Source organism: Salmo salar, chromosome 15 (genome assembly GCF_965601325.2).
Source record: "Salmo salar chromosome 15, fSalSal1, whole genome shotgun sequence".
NCBI classification, from domain to species: Eukaryota; Metazoa; Chordata; class Actinopteri; order Salmoniformes; family Salmonidae; genus Salmo; species Salmo salar.
Genome location: NC_138305.1, coordinates 13980359 through 13999264, shown reverse-complemented (window position 1 = coordinate 13999264; position 18906 = coordinate 13980359).

The following is an 18906-nucleotide window of genomic DNA, read 5'->3' as shown; positions in this document are numbered from 1 at the left end:
CTGTCTGACCGGCCCTTGGAGCAGGAGGGTCTAACTGCCTGACTGGCCCCTGGAACAGGGGGGTCTAACTGCCTGACTGGCCCCTGGAGCAGGAGGGTCTAAGGCTGGCTCTATTATAGACACGCTGGCTCTGTTAGAGGTATGGGTTACTGAGCTGAAGGAGCAGTCCCCCAGCTACACCACCTCCAGACTGCTGAGAGACAGGCTGGCTCTGTTAGAGGTATGGGTTACTGAGCTGAAGGAGCAGTCCCCCAGCTACACCACCTCCAGCCCAGACACAGAGCTTCTACAGGACCAGATCAATCATCATCGATAAGAGACATTACTGTGCAGCCGTATTCATCGACCTGGCCAAGGTTTTCGACTCTGTCAATCACCACATTCTTATTGGCAGACTCAACAGCCTTGGTTTCTGAAATGATTGCCTCGCCTGGTTCACCAACTACTTCTCTGATAGAGTTCAGTGTGTCAAATCGGAGGGCCTGTTGTCCGGACCTCTGGCAGTGTCTATGGGGGTGCCACAGGGTTCAATTCTCGGGCCGAATCTCTTCTCTGTATACATCAATGATGTCACTCTTGCTGCGGGTGATTCTCTGATCCACCTCTACGCAGACGACACCATTCTGTATACCTCTGTCCCTTCTTTGGACACTGTGTTTAACTTCTTACATCTAGGGGTTCCGCTAGCGGAACGCCTCGCCAATATCCAATGGTAGAGCGTGGTGTGACATACAAAAACCTTGAAAATGCTATAATTTAAATTTTTCAAACATACGACTATTTTACACCATTTTAAAGACAAGACTCTCGTTAATTTAACCACAATGTCCGATTTCAAAAAGACTTTACAGCGAAAGCAAAACATTACATTATGTTAGGAGAGTACACAGCCAAAAATAATCACACCGCCATTTTCCAAGCAAGCATATATGTCACATAAACCCAAACCACAGCTAAATGAAGCACTAACCTTTGATGATCTTCATCAGATGACACTCCTAGGACATTATGTTATACAATACATGCATGTTTTGTTCAATCAAGTTCATATTTATATCCAAAAACAGCTTTTTACATTAGCATGTGATGTTCAGAACTAGCATACCCGCCGAAAACTTCCGGTGAATTTACTAAATTACTCATCATAAACGTTGACAAAATACATAACAATTATTTTAAGAATTATAGATACAGAACTCCTTTATGCAATCGCTATGTCAGATTTTAAAATAGATTTTCGGCGAAAGCACATTTTGCAATATTCTGAGTACATAGTTGAGCCATCATGGCTAGCTATTTTGACACCCGCCAAGTTCGGGCTCACTAAACTCAGAATTACTATTAGAAAAATTGTATTACCTTTGCTGATCTTCGTCAGAATCCACTCCCAGGACTGCTGCTTCAACAACAAATGTTGTTTTTGTTCAAAATAATCCATAGTTATGTCCAAATACCTCCGTTTTGTTCGTGCGTTCAGGTCACTATCCAAAGGGTAACGCGCGAGCGCATTTCGAGACAAAAAAAATCAAAATGTTCCTTTACCGTACTTAGAAGCATGTCAAACGCTGTTTCAAATAAATTGTTATGGTATTTTTGTCGTAAAATAGCGATAATATTCCAACCGGACAGTAGTGTATTCGTTCAAAGAGGAAAAGAAAAAACAGCATGGTCGCAGGACCGCGCATATCCTATATCTTTGTCACCAGGCAGACCACTGACAAACTGTGCTAGTATACTCTGCCCAGAGACAGGAGACGCCTCAATCCGCTTTCTGAAGGCTTTAGAGAGCCAATGGAAGCCTTAGAAAGTGCTACGTAACAGCTCAGATACTGTAGTTTTGATAGAGAACCAAAAGAAGAACTACAAATTTACAGACAGGCCACTTCCTGCTTGGAATCTTCTCAGGTTTTTGCCTGCCATATGAGTTCTGTTATACTCACAGACACCATTCAAACAGTTTTAGAAACGTCAGAGTGTTTTCTATCCAAATCTACTAATAATATGCAAATATTTGACTCTGGGCCCGAGAAGTAGGCCGTTTAATTTGGGTACGTTTTTCATCCGGCCGTGAAAATACTGCCCCCTATAGCGAAGAGGTTTTAACTAACCTCCAGACAAGCTTCAGTGCCATACAACTCTCCTTCCGTGGCCTCCAACTGCTCTTAAATGCAAGTAAAACTAAATCCATGCTCTTCAACTGATCGCTGCCTGCACCTGCCCACCCGTCCAGCATCACTACCCTGGACGGTTCTGACTTAGAATATGTGGACAACTACAAATACCTAGGTGTCTTGGTTAGACTGTAAACTCTCCTTCCAGACTCACATTAAGCATCTCCAATCCAAAATTAAATCTAGAATCAGCTTCCTATTTCGCAACAAAGCATCCTTCACTCATGCTGCCAAACATACCCTCGTAAAACTGACCATCCTACCGTTCCTCGACTTCGGCGATAAAAAATAGCCTCCAACATTCTACTCAACAAATTGGATGCAGTCTATCACATTGCCATCCGTTTTGTCACCAAAGCCCCATACACTACCCACCACTGTGATCTGTACGCTCTCATTGGCTGGCCCTCGCTTCATACTCGCCGCCAAACCCACTGGCTCCAGGTCATCTACAAGTCTCTGCTGGGTAAACAGCCCATGTGTAAACAGCCCATCCAACTACCTCATCCCCATACTGTATTTATTTATTTATCTTGCTCATTTGCACCCCGGTATCTCTACTTGCACATTCATCTTCTGCACATCTACCATTCCAGTGTTAAATTGCTATATTGTAATTACTTCGCCACCATGGCCTGTTTATTGCCTTATCCGACCTCATTTGCTCACACTGTATATAGACTTTTTCTACTGTATTATTGTCTGTAACTCTGTGTTGTTGTATGTGTCAAACTTCTTTGCTTTATCTTGGCCAGGTGGCAGTTGTAAATGAGACCATCCCCTGGCACAGTGCTATATTAACCAGACCATCCCCTGGCATGACACAGTGCTATATTAACCAGACCATCCCCTGGCATGGCACAGTGCTATATTAACCAGACCATCCCATGGCACAGTGCTATATTAACCAGACCATCCCCTGGCATGGCACAGTGCTATATTAACCAGACCATCCCCTGGCACAGTGCTATATTAACCAGACCATCCCCTGGCATGACACAGTGCTATATTAACCAGACCATCCCCTGGCACTGTACTATATTAACCAGACCATCCCCTGGCATGGCACAGTGCTATATTAACCAGACCATCCCCTGGCATGGCACAGTGCTATATTAACCAGACCATCCCCTGGCACTGTGCTATATTAGCACACTACCCCTCTGTTAAGCGGGGGCAGGGTTTAACGAGGGGTGGAAACTCAGGATACTAGACAACGAGGACTCTGAGTCAGCTAATATAAATCTCTATAAGTCTGGAACAGTATTGGTACAGGACAACCCCAAACAGTTTCAGCTGGACTTTCACCTAATCAAAGAATTAGCTCAGCAGGAGAAGCTCTCCCTTGAGAAAGATACCCCCACCCAGAGTGGGTCAGACCAGACCTCTTCATTATATAACCCCACAGATGAGCAACCCCAAGACCTCTTCATTATATAACCCCACAGACGAGCCACCACCAGACCTCTTCATTATATAACCCCACAGACGAGCCACCCCAAGACCTCTTCATTATATAACCCCACAGACCAGCAACCCCCAGCGGAAAGTCAACCTCCCAGCACAGAGTACTACTCCCTCATTGAAATGAAGGATAAATTCCCCCAGCTGGAGGTAAGGCAGGTGGAGATGGAACAGCTGGTGATTACACTCCAGTCAACACAGACCCAGACAACAGTCCAGCACAACAACACCCCCTCAACCAGACCCAGACAACAGTCCAGCACAACAACACCCCCTTAACCTGTTAGGGCTAGGGGGCAGTATTTACACGGCCGGATAAAAAACGTACCCGATTTAATCTGGTTATTACTACTGCCCAGAAACTAGAATATGCATATAATTATTGGCTTTGGATAGAAAACACCCTAAAGTTTCTAAAACTGTTTGAATGGTGTCTGTGAGTTTAACAGAACTCATATGGCAGGCAAAAACCTGAGAAGATTCTGTACAGGAAGTGCCCTCTCTGACCATTCCTTGGGCTTCTTGACTCTTTTTATTGAAAACTTAGGATCTTTGCTGTAATGTGACACTTCCTACGGCTCCCATAGGCTCTCAGAACCCGAGAAAAAGCTGAATGATGTCGAGGCAGCCCCTGGCTGAAAAACATTAGCGCCTTTGGTAAGTGGTCTATCAGAGGACAATGAGACTAAGGCGCGTGCACGAGGCGACCCCATGTTTTTATTTTCTCTCTCTTTGTACTAAAACACAGATTCCCAGTCGGAATATTATCGCTTTTTTACAAGAAAAATGGCATAAAAATTGATTTTAAACAGCGGTTGACATGCTTCGAAGTAGGTAATGTAATATTTAGAATTTTTTTGTCACGAAACGCGTCGGGCGCGTCACCCTTCTTTACACTTCGGATAGTGTCTTGAACGCACGAACAAAACAGAGGATATTTGAACATAACTATGGATTATTTTGAACCAAACCAACATTTGTTATTGAAGTAGAAGTCCTGGGAGTGCATTCTGACGAAAAACAGCAAAGGTAATAACATTTTTCTTATAGTAAATCTGACTTTGGTGAGTGCCAAACTTGGTGGGTGTCTAAATAGCTAGCCCTATGATGCCGGGCTATCTACTTAGAATATTGCAAAATGTGCTTTCACCGAAAAGCTATTTTAAAATCGGACATAGCGAGTGCATAGAGGAGTTCTGTATCTATAATTCTTAAAATAATTGTTATGTTTTTTGTGAACGTTTATCGTGAGTAATTTAGTAAATTCACCGGAAGTTTGCGGGGGGTATGCTAGTTCTGAACATCACATGTGTCACGTCCTGGCCAGTATAAGGGTTAATTGTTATTGTAGTTTGGTCAGGACGTGGCAGAGGGTATTTGTTTTATGTGGTTCAGGGTGGTGTGTTAGTTAGGAGGGTGTTTGTTTTATTATTTCCGGGTTTTGAGTTATGGTCTATGTTTATGTATTTCTATGTGTAGTCTAGTGAGTGTGTTTCTATGTTGAGTTAATTGGGGTGGACTTCCAATTGAAGGCAGCTGTTTGGTGTTGCCTTTGATTGGAAGTCCTATATTAGTTGGGTGTGTTTGTCTTGTATTTGTGGGAGATTGTTTTTGCATTGCGTGTTTTTGTGAGCCTGCAAAACTGTCATTTGTCGTGCTTATAGTTTTCTTGTTTTTTTCCCGTGTTCAACGTTCGTTAATAAATTAAGAAAATGAACACCAACTCTGCTGCATATTGGTCCACCTTTTCAGACGACGATTTCGCTATATCGTCCTCCGACGAAGAAAGCCGTGACAACATGCTAATGTAAAAAGCTTTTTTTTGATATAAATATGAACTTGATTGAACACAACATGCATGTATTGTATAACATAATGTCCTAGGCGAGTCATCTGATGAAGATCATCAAAGGTTAGTGCTGCATTTAGCTGTGGTTTGGGTTTATGTGACATTATATGCTAGCTTGAAAAATGGGTGTCTGATTATTTCTGGCTGGGTACTCTGCTGACATAATCTAATGTTTTGCTTTCGTTGTAAAGCCTTTTTGAAATCGGACAGTGTGGTTAGATTAACAAGAGTCTTGTCTTTAAAATAGTGTAAAATAGTCATATGTTTGAGAAATTGAAGTAATAGCATTTCTAAGGTATTTGAATAACGCGCCACAGGATTCCACTGGCTGTTACGTAGGTGGGACGATTTAGTCCCACCTTCCCTAGAGAGGTTAACCAGACCCAGACAACACAACAACACCCCCTCAACCAGACCCAGACAACAGTCCAGCACAACAACACCCCCTTAACCAGACCCAGACAACAGTCCAGCACAACAACACCCCCTTAACCAGACCCAGACAACAGTCCAGCATACAACACCCCCTCAACCAGACCCAGACAGCAGTCCAGCACGACAACAGTCCAGCACCACAACACCCCCTCAACCAGACCCAGACAACAGTCCAGCACAACAACACCCCCTCAACCAGACCCAGACAACACAACAACACCCCCTTAACCAGACCCAGACAACAGTCCAGCACAACAACACCCCCTTAACCAGACCCAGACAACAGTCCAGCACAACAACACCCCCTTAACCAGACCCAGACAACAGTCCAGCACAACAACACCCCCTCAACCAGACCCAGACAACAGTCCAGCACAACAACACCCCCTTAACCAGACCCAGACAACACAACAACACCCCCTCAACCAGACCCAGACAACAGTCCAGCACAACAACACCCCCTTAACCAGACAACAGTACAACACAACACCACCCCGTTAACCAGACCCAGACAACAGTCCAGCTCAACAACACCCCCTCAACCAGACCCAGACAACAGTCCAGCACAACAACACCCCCTCAACCAGACCCAGGCAACAGTCCAGCACAACAACACCCCCTCAACCAGACCCAGACAACAGTCCAGCTCAACAACACCCCCTTAACCATACCCAGACAACAGTCCAGCACAACAACACCCCCTTAACCAGACCCAGACAACACAACAACACCCCCTCAACCAGACCCAGACAACAGTCCAGCACAACAACACCCCCTTAACCAGACAACAGTACAACACAACACCACCCCGTTAACCAGACCCAGACAACAGTCCAGCTCAACAACACCCCCTTAACCAGACCCAGACAACAGTCCAGCACAACAACACCCCCTCAACCAGACCCAGACAACAGTCCAGCACAACAACACCCCCTCAACCAGACCCAGGCAACAGTCCAGCTCAACAACACCCCCTCAACCAGACCCAGACAACAGTCCAGCACAACAACACCCCCTTAACCATACCCAGACAACACAACAACACCCCCTTATCCAGCACAACAACACCCCCTCAACCAGACCCAGACAACAGTCCTGCTCAACAACACCCCCTCAACCAGACCCAGACAACAGTCCAGCACAACAACACCACCTCAACCAGACCCAGACAACACAACAACACCCCCTTAACCAGACCCAGACAACAGTCCAGCACAACAACACCCCTTTAACCAGACCCAGACAACAGTCCAGCACAACAACACCCCCTTAACCAGACAACAGTCCAGCACAACAACACCCCCTCAACCAGACCCAGACAACAGTCCAGCTCAACAACACCCCCTAAACCAGACCCAGACAACAACACCCCCTCAACCAGACCCAGACAACACAACAACACCCCCTCAACCAGACCCAGACAACAGTCCAGCACAACAACACCACCTCAACCAGACCCAGACAACACAACAACACCCCCTTAACCAGACCCAGACAACAATCCAGCACAACAACACCCCCTTAACCAGACCCGGACAACAGTCCAGCACAACAACACCCCCTTAACCAGACCCGGACAACAGTCCAGCACAACAACACCCCCTCAACCAGACCCAGACAACACAACAACACCCCCTTAACCAGACCCAGACAACAGTCCAGCACAACAACACCCCCTTAACCAGACCCGGACAACAGTCCAGCACAACAACACCCCCTTAACCAGACCCAGACAACAGTCCAGCACAACAACACCCCCTTAACCAGACCCAGACAACAGTCCAGCTCAACAACACCCCCTTAACCAGACCCAGACAACAGTCCAGCACAACAACACCCCCTTAACCAGACCCAGACAACAGTCCAGCACAACAACACCCCCTTAACCAGACCCAGACAACAGTCCAGCTCAACAACACCACCCCCTTAACCAGACCCAGACAACAGTCCAGCACAACAACACCCCCTTAACCAGACCCAGACAACAGTCCAGCACAACAACACCCCCTTAACCAGACCCGGAGAGCTGGAGGTGGAGAGAGACATATCTGCACTCTGGACAGTGGTGAGACAACATCAACACGAGAAAGAGCAAGAGAAGAACAACACACTAGAGGAGAGGATCAGACTGCTGGAGGAGAGGGTGAGGGGGATGGAGGAGGGGGTGAGGGGGATGGAGGAGGGGGTGAGGGGGGATGGAGGGAGAGGGAGAGAGGGGATGGAGAAGAGGATCAGACTGCTGGAGGAGAGGGTGAGGGGAATGGAGGAGAGGGTGAGGGTGAGGGGGATGGAGGAGAGGGTGAGGGGGATGGAGGAGAGGATCAGACTGCTGGAGGAGAGGGTGAGGGGGATGGAGGAGAGGGTGAGGGGGATGGAGGAGAGGATCAGACTGCTGGAGGAGAGGGTGAGGGGGACGGAGGAGAGGGGACGGAGGAGAGGGTGAGCGGGATGGAGGAGAGGGTGAGGGCGAGGGAGAGGGTGAGGGGGGATGGAGGAGAGGGTGAGGGGGATGGAGGAGAGGGTGAGGGGGGATGGAGGAGAGGGTGAGGGGGGATGGAGGAGAGGGTGAGGGAGAGGGTGAGGGGGGATGGAGGAGAGGGTGAGGGGGATGGAGGAGAGGGTGAGGGGGATGGAGGAGAGGGAGAGGGGGATGGAGGAGAGGGTGAGGGGGGATGGAGGAGAGGATCAGACTGCTGGAGGAGAGGGTGAGGGGGGATGGAGGAGAGGGTGAGGGAGATGGAGGAGAGGGTGAGGGGGATGGAGGAGAGGGAGAGGTAAAGTATAGCAACTTGGTATGAACTTTGAACTCTTATTCACTAAAGAAGTGATACCTCCTAGCCGTTGTGTTAGCAACAGCAGTTGTAAACGTGGGCTAGGAGAGAACAGACAGAGTACCCATTCTACCACGTTCCAGTTCACCGCTAGACATTCTTCAGAGGACAAGAGATCCATGCTGGACAACCCGGCCATCTATCTACGACCAATCTACCGAAGCGCAGCTCAGAGTAAATATTTATTGCGTTTTCCTTTTTCAAATGGGCTGTTATTTAGAATGTATAAGATACTGTATTTACGATAGCATAGCTGCCTACGGCCCGATAGAGACACAAAATCTTTTCGTTCCTCAGTCTTCCCGCTCTTTCATTCAAAACCCAACCCCCTTTCTTTGTATAACCAGCTGTCATATCTGTTCCGTCCACTAGGGACGTTTTCCTTTATGACATAATCTGTAATCAATGTATGATCCATTCTGTGTAGATGTAATTCTGTGTGATTATTTAGGTATTTAGTAAATAAATAATTAAACCAAATGTTGTCTTCCTGATTCAACTTGTTAGCCAGAGTTCGTGAATATAACCAAGAATTTACAACTTTCAGATGAGACTGAATAAAGTGACGATTAAATATTGACTGCTACTGATGTAAAAGATTACTAGGTATTTAAGAGTTTATTCGGAAGATAACAGCTTTATAAACATTATTTCGTGGTGCCCCCGACTTTCTAGTTAATTACATTTATCTGATTAGCTTAATAAGGTAATATTAATTACAGAGAAATGATTTTATAGAATAGCATGTCATGTCACTTAATCCGGCATAGCCAAAGACACAACATCACCTTCGCCCGGACCCTAAAGGACATCGCTCTCAACCGCAGCCCCAACACTTCACACAGGAGCAACAGATCAATAGACACCCCGCCCAGACCAGCGAGACACTCTCCCAGACCTGCCGGACCCCCTCTGGACCTACACATAGAGGACCCATGCTGAGAGGACCTACATCCAGACCACAACACCACCAGCCACATCCACACCCCACCCCAACCAATCAACACCCCCCCAAGTCAACCATGCCCACACCCCATTTAGGCCCCCTCAGATCAGACCTATGCCCCTCCAGCCCACCCCATGCACTGACCTGAGGCCAAACCACACGGCCAACAACATTGGACACTTTATGGAACACAAAGCCTTCACGATCTCATCCTGGAATATCCAAGGCCTGAGGTCATCGGCCTTTGGCTTAAAAAGCAGGGACCTGGACTCTGAAATACAGACATTGTCATCCTACAAGAAACATGGTAAAGAGGAGACGGACCCACTGGTTGCCCTCTGGGTTACAGAGAGCTGGTAGTCCCATCCACCAAACTACCAGGTGTGAATCAGGGAAGGGACTCAGGGGGTATGCTAATTTGGTATAGAGCAGAACAAACTCACTCCATTAAATTAATCAAAACAGGAACATTTTACATTTGGCTACAAATTCAAAAGGAAATGATCTTAACAGAGAAAAATGTCCTCCTGTGTGCTACCTATATCCCCCCACTAGAATCCCCATACTTTAATGAAGACAGCTTCTCCATCCTGGAGCGGAGATCAATCATTTCCAGGCCCAGGGACATGTACTAGTCTGTGGCAACCTAAATGCCAGAACTGGACAAGAACCTGACACCCTCAGCACACAGGGGGACAAACACCTACCTGGAGGGGACAGCATTCCCTCCCCATATGCCCCCCCTAGGCACAACTATGACAAGACAACCAACAAAAACGGGTAACAACTCAAATCAAATCAAAGTTTATTTGTCACGCACGCCGAGAACAACAGGTGTAGACCTTACAGTGAAATGCTTACTTACAGGCTCTAACCAATAGTGCAAAAAGGTATTAGGTCAACAATAGGTAGGTAAAGAAATAAAACAACAGTAAAAAGACAGGCTATATACAGTATTGAGGCTATAAAAGTAGCGAGGCTATATACAGTAGCGAGGCTACATACAGACACCGGTTAGTCAGGCTGATTGAGGTAGTATGTACATGTAGATATGGTTAAAGTGACTATGCATATATGATGAGCAGAGAGTAGCAGAAGCGTAAAAGAGGGGTTGGCAGGTGGTGGGACACAATGCAGATAGCCTGGTTAGCCAATGTGCGGGAGTACTGGTTGGTCGGCCCAATTGAGGTAGTATGTACATGAATGTATAGTTAGTGACTATGCATACATGATAAACAGAGAGTAGCAGCAGCATAAAAAGAGGGGTTGGGGGGGCACACAATGCAAATAGTCCGGGTAGCCATTTGATTACCTGTTCAGGAGTCTTATGGCTTGGGGGTAAAAACTGTTGAGAAGCCTTTATGTCCAAGACTTGGCACTCCAGTACCGCTTGCCATGCGGAAGTAGAGAGAGCAGTCTATGACTGGGGTGGCTGGGGTCTTTGACAATTTTGACACCGCCTGGTGTAGAGGTCCGGGATGCAGGCAGCTTAGCCCCAGTGATGTACTGGGCCGTACGCACTAGCCTCTGTACGCACTACCCTCTGATCCACTACAGCCCCGTTGATGAGAATGGGGGCGTGCTCGGTCCTCCTTTTCCTGTAGTCCACAATCATCTCCTTAGTCTTGGTTACGTTGAGGGATAGGTTGTTATTCTGGCACCACCCGGCCAGGTCTCTGACCTCCTCCCTATAGGCTGTCTCGTCATTGTCGGTGATCAGGCCTACCACTGTTGTGTCGTCTGCAAACTTAATGATGGTGTTGGAGTCGTGCCTGCAGCTCTGTCGCACACTGGGTATGTACATAGTCAATGGTAGGCTTCGAGGGGACTCCTATGGTAGGTACACCTATAGCTCATCTCTTGGCAGTAGTACTGTAGACTGCTTTATCACTGACCTTAACCCAGAGTCTCTCAGAGCGTTCACAGTCAGTCCACTGACACCCTTATCAGATCACAGCAAAATCACAGTCTACTTTAACAGAGCAATACTCAATCATGAGGCATCAAAGCCAAAGGAACTGAGTAATATTAAGAAATGCTATTGATGGATGGAAAGTCGTGTGGAAACCTACCAACAAACTATTAGGCATCAACAAATTAAATCCCTTTCAGACAACTTCCTGTACAAAATGTTCCAATGTAATAGTGAAGGTGTAAACTTGGCAGTAGAAAACCTAAACAGTATATTTTACCACTCAGCATCCCTATCTACTCAAAAAAATTCAAATAGAAAACCGAAGAAAATTAACAATGACAAATGGTTTGGTGAAAAATGCAAAAACCTAAGAAAGAAATTGAGAAACCTGTCCAACCAAAAACATAAAGACCCAGAAAACCTGAGTCTACGCCTTCACTATGGTGAATCCCTAAAACAATACAGAAATACACCACGGAAAAAGAAGAACAGTATGTCATGTAATGTAATGTCAGAAAACAGCTCAATGTAATTGAAGAATCCATAGAATCTAACCACTTCTGGGAAAACTGGAAAACACTAAACAAACAACAACACGAAGAGTTATCTATCCAAAATGGAGATCTATGGGTGAACCACTTCTCCAATCTTTTTGGCTCTATGACAAAGAACAAACAGCAAAAACATATACATGATCAAATACAAATGTTAGAATCAACTATTAAAGACTACCAGAACCCACTGGATTCTTCGATTACCATGAATGAACCACAGGACAAAATAAAAACCCTCCAACCCAAAAAAGCCTGTGGTGTTGATGGCATCCTCAATGAAATGATCAAATATACAGACAACAAATTCCAATTGTATACTAAAACTATTTAACATCTTCCTTAGCTCTGGGATCTTCCCCAATATTTGGAACCAACGACTCTTCACCCCAATCCACAAAAGTGGAGACAAATTTGACCCCAATAACTACTGTGGGATATGCGTCAACAGCAACCTTAGGAAAATCCTCTGCATTATCATTAACAGCAGACTCATACATTTCCTCTGTGAAAACAATGTACTGAGCAAATGTCAAATTGTCTTTTTACCAAATTATCGTACGACAGACCACGTATTCACCCTGCAAACCCTAATTGACAAACAACCAAACCAAAACAAAGGCAAAGCCTTCTCATGCTTTGTTTATTTAAAAAAAAAAGCCTATGACTGAATTTGGCATGAGGGTCTGCTATACAAATTGATGGAAGGTGGTGTTGGGGGAAAACCATACGACATTATAAAATCCATGTTCACAAACAACATGTGTGCGGTTAAAATAGGTAAAAAACACACACATTTCTTCCCACAGGTCCGTGGCGTGAGGCACGGATGCAGCTTAAGCCCCACCCTCTTCAACATATACGTCAACGAATTGGCGAGGGCACTACAAAAGTCTGCAGCACCCGGCCTCACCCTACTAGAATCTGAAGTCAAATGTCTATTGTTTGCTGATGATCTGGTGCTTCTGTCACCAACCAAGGAGGGCCTACAGCAGCACCTAGATCTTCTGTACAGATTCTGTCAGACCTGGGCCATGACAGTAAATCTCAGTAAGAGCAAAATAATGGTGTTGTGAAAAAGGTCCAGTTGCCAGGACCACAAATACAAATTCCATCTAGACACCGTTGAACTAGAGCACACAAAAAATTATACATATCTCGGCCTAAACATTAGCGCAACAGGTAAATCCACAAAGCTGTGAACGATCTGAGACACAAGGCAAGAAGGGCATTCTACGCCATCAAAAGGAACATAAAATTCGACATACCAATTAGGATCTGGCTAAAAATACTTGAATCAGTTATAGAACCCATTGCCCTTTATGGTTGTGAAGTCTGGGGTCTGCTCACCAACCAAGAATTCACAAAATATGACAAACACCAAATTGAGAACGCAAAACACCAAATAATGCATGCAGAGCAGAATTAGGCTGATACCCGCTAATTATCAAAATCCAGAAAAGAGCCGTTAAATTCTACAACCACCTAAAAGGAAGTGATTCCTAAACCTTCCATAACAAAGCCATCACCTACAGAGTGATTAACCTGGAGAAGAGTCCCCTAAGCAAAATGGTCCTGGGGCTCTGTTCACAAACACAAACAGACCCCACAGAGCCCCAGGTCAGCAACACAATTAGACCCAAGCAAATCATGAGAAAACCAAAAGATAATTACTTGACACATTGGAAAGAATTAACAAAAAACAGAGCAAAGTAGAATGCTATTTGGCCCTAAAAAGAGAGTACACCGTGGCAGAATACCTGACCACTGTGACTGACCCAAACTTAAGGAAAGCTTTGACTATGTACAGACTCAGTGAGCATAGCCTTGCTATTGAGAAAGGCCACCATAGGCAGACCTGGCTCTCAAGAGAAGACAGGATATGTGCACACTGCCCACATAATGAGGTGGACACTGAGCTGCACTTCCTAACCTCCTGCCAAATGTATGACCGTATAAGAGACACATATTTTCCTCAGATTACACAGAGCCACAAAGAATTCAAAAATAAACCCGATTTTGATAAACTCCCATATCTACTGGGTGAAATACCACAGTGTGACATCACAGCAACAATATTTGTTACCTGTTGCCACAAGAAAACGGCAACCAGTGAAGAACAAACACCATTGTAAATACAACCCATATTTATGTTATTTATTTTCCATTTTGTACTTGTACCATTTGCACATCGTTACAACACAGTATATATACAGTTGAATTCGGAAGTTTACATACACTTACTCATTAAAACTCATTTTTTAACCACTCCACAAATTTCTTGTGAACAAACTATAGTTTTGGCAAGTCGGTTAGGACATCTACTTTGTGCATGACACAAGTAATTTTTCCAACAATTGTTTACAGACAGATTATTTCACTTATAATTCACTGTATCACAATTCCAGTGGGTCAGAAGTTTACATACACTAAGTTGACTGTGCCTTTAAACAGCTTGGAAAATTCCAGAAAATTATGTCATGGCTTTAGAAGCTTCTGATAGGCTAATTGACATAATTTGAGTCAATTGGAGGTGTACCTGTGGATGTATTTCAAGGCCTACCTTCAAACTCAGTGTCTCTGCTTGATATCATGGGAAAATAAAAAGAAATCAGCCAAGACCTTAGAAAAAAAAAATTTTACCTCCACAAGTCTGGTTCATCCCGGGGAGCTATTTCGAAAAGCCTGAAGGTACCACGTTCATCTGTATAAACAATAGTACGCAAGTATAAACACCATGGGACCACACAGCCATCATACTGCTCAGGAAGGAGATGTGTTCTGTCTCCTAGAGATGAATGTACTTTGGTGCGAAAAGTGCAAATCAATCCCAGAACAACAGCAAAGGACCTTGTGAAGATGCTGGAGGAAACAGGTACAAAGTATCTATATCCACAGTAAAACGAGTCCTATATCGACATAACCTGGAAGGCCGCTCAGCAAGACAATTTAAAGGCAATGCTACCAAATACTAACTGAGTGTACAGTTGGGGATAAAAGTATTTGATCCCCTGCTGATTTTGTATGTTTGCCCACTTACAAAGAAACGATCAGTCTATAATTTTAATGGTAGGTTTATATGAACAGTGAGGGACAGAATAACAACAAAATAATCCAGAAAAATGCATGTCAAAAATGTTATAAAATGATTTCCATTTTAATGAGGGAAATAAGTATTTGACCCCTCTGCAAAACATGACTTAGTACTTAGTGGCAAAACCTTTGTTGGCAATCACAGAGGTCAGATGTTTCTTGTAGTTGGCCACCAGGTTTGCACACATCTCAGGAGGGATTTTGTCCCACTCCTCTTTGCAGATCTTTTCCAAGTCATTAAGGTTTCGAGGCTGACGTTTGGCAACTTGAACCTTCAGCTCCCTCCACAGATTTTCTATGGGATTAAGGTCTGGAGACTGGCTAGGCCACTCCAGGACCTTAATGTGCTTCTTCTTTGTTGCCTTGGCCGTGTGTTTTGGGTCATTGTCATGCTGGAATACCCATCCACGACCCATTTTCAATGCCCTGGCTGAGGGAAGGAGGTTCTCACCCAAGATTTGACAGTACATGGCCCCGTCAAATGATGCGGTGACGTTGTCCTGTCCCCTTAGCAGAAAACACCCCCAAAGCATAATGTTTCCACCTCCATGTTTGACGGTGGAGATGGTGTTCTTGGGGTCATAGGCAGCATTCCTCCTCCTCCAAACACGGCGAGTTGAGTTGATGCCAAAGAGCTCCATTTTGGTCTCATCTAACCACAACACTTTCACCAGTTGTCCTCTGAATCATTCAGATGTTTATTGGCAAACTTCCGACGGGCATGTATATGTGCTTTCTTGAGCAGGGGGACCTTGCGGGCGCTGCAGGATTTCAGTCCTTCACGGCGTAGTGTGTTACCAATTGTTTTCTTGGTGACTATGGTCCCAGCTGCCTTGAGATCATTGACAAGATCCTCCGTGTAGTTCTGGGCTGATTCCTCACCATTCTCATGATCATTGCAACCCCACGAGGTGAGATCTTGCATGGAGCCCCAGGCCAAGGGATATTGACAGTTCTTTTGTGTTTCTTCCATTTACGAATAATCGCACCAAATGTTGTCACCTTCTCACCAAGCTGCTTGGAGATGGTCTTGTAGCCCATTCCAGCCTTGTGTAGGTCTACAATCTTGTCCCTGACATCCTTGGAGAGCTCTTTGGTCTTGGCCATGGTGGAGAGTTTGGAATTTGATTGATTGCTTCTGTGGACATGTGTCTTTTTTACAGGTAACAAGATGTGGTTAGGAGCACTCCCTTTAAGAGTGTGCTCCTAATCTCAGCTCGTTACCTGTATAAAAGACACCTGGGAGCCAGAAATCTTTCTGATTGAGAGGGGTCAAATACTTATTTTCCTCATTAAAATGCAAATCAATTTATAACATTTTTGACGCGTTTTTCTGGATATTTTTGTTGTTATTCTGGATATTTTTGTTGTTATTCTGTCTCTCACTGTTCAAATAAACCTACCATTAAAATTATAGACTGATCCTTTCTTTATCAGTGAGCAAATGTACAAAATCAGCAGGGGATCAAATACTTTTTTCCCCCAATGTATGTATATTTCTGACCCACTGGGAATGTGATTAAAGAAATAAAAGCTGAAATAAATCATTCTCTCTACTATTATTCTGACATTTTACATTCTTCAAATAAAGTGGTGATCCTAACTGACCTAAAACAGGGAATTTTTACAGTGATTAAATGTCAGGAATTGTGAAACTGAGTTTAAATGTATTTGGCTAATGTGAAAGTAAACCTCACTCTGTCCTGAATCACCATCACTCTCCTAACATCACTCTGTCCTGAATCACCATTACTCTCTAACATCACTCCGTCCTGAATGGCCATCACAACGTCCTGAATCACCATCACTCTCTGAAATCACTCTGTCCTGAATCACCATCACTCTCTGAAATCACTCTGTCCTGAATCACCAACACTCTGTCCTGAATCACCATCACTCTCCTAACATCACTCTGTCCTGAATCACCATCACTCTCTGAAATCACTCTGTCCTGAATGGCCATCACAACGTCCTGAATCACCATCACTCTCTGAAATCACTCTGTCCTGAATCACCATCACTCTCTGAAATCACTCTGTCCTGAATCACCAACACTCTCTTAAATCACTCTGTCCTGAATGGCCATCACAATGTCCTGAATCACCATCACTCTCTGAAATCACTCTGTCCTGAATCACCATTACTCTCTAACATCACTCTGTCCTGAATGACCATCACTCTGTCCTGAATCACCATTACTCTCCTAACATCACTCTGTCCTGAATCACCAACACTCTCTTAAATCACTCTGTCCTGAATCACCAACACTCTGTCCTGAATCACCAACACTCTGTCCTGAATCACCAACACTCTCTGAAATCACTCTGTCCTGAATGACCACCACTCTGTCCTGAATTACCATTACTCTGTCCTGAATCCCCCTCCCACCACTCTGCCGACCTCTCGTCCTGAAACCACCGCCGACCTTACTCTGTCCTGAAACACCATCACTCTGTCCTGAAACACCATCACTCTGTCCTGAATCATCATCACTCTCCTAACATCACTCTGTCCTGAATGACCATCACTCTGTCCTGAATCACCATCACTCTGTCCTGAATCACCAACACTCTCTGAAATCACTCTGTCCTGAATCACCATCACTCTCTAACATCACTCTGTCCTGAATGACCATCACTCTGTCCTGAATGACCATCAATCTCTCCTGAATGACCATCACTCTGTCCTGAATGACCATCAATCTCTCCTGAATGACCATCACTCTGTCCTGAATGACCATCAATCTCTCCTGAATGACCATCACTCTGTCCTGAATGACCATCACTCTGTCCTGAATGACCATCAATCTCTCCTGAATGACCATCACTCTGTCCTGAATGACCATCACTCTCTAACATCATTCTGTCCTGAATGAAGATCACTCTGTCATGAATGACCATCAATCTGTCACGAATGACCATCAATCTGTCACGAATGACCATTACTCTCTAACATCACTCTGTCCTGAAACACCATCACTCTGTCTAGAATCACCATCACTCTCCTAACATCACTCTGTCCTGAATGACCATCACTCTGTCCTGAATGACCATCACTCTGTCCTGAATCACCAACACTCTCTTAAATCACTCTGTCCTGAATCACCATCACTCTGTCCTGAATCACCATTACTCTGTCCTGAATCACCATCACTCTGTCCTGAATTACCATTACTCTGTAACATCACTCTGTCCTGAATGACCATCAATCTGTCATGAATGACCATCACTCTGTCCTGAATGACCATCACTCTGTCCTGAATCACCAACACTCTCTTAAATCACTCTGTCCTGAATCACCATCACTCTGTCCTGAATCACCATTACTCTGTCCTGAATCACCAACACTCTCCTAACATCACTCTGTCCTGAAACACAATCACTCTGTCCTGAATTACCATTACTCTATCCTGAACCACCATCACTCTGTCCTGAACCACCATCACTCTGTCCTGAACCACCATCACTCTGTCCTGATTACCATCACTCTCCTAACATCACTTTGTCCTGAATGACATCACTCTGTCCTGAATCACCATTACTCTGTCCTGAATTACCATTACTCTCTAACATCACTCTGTCCTGAATGACCATGAATCTGTCATGAATGACCATCACTCTGCCATGAATGACCATCACTCTGTCCTGAATC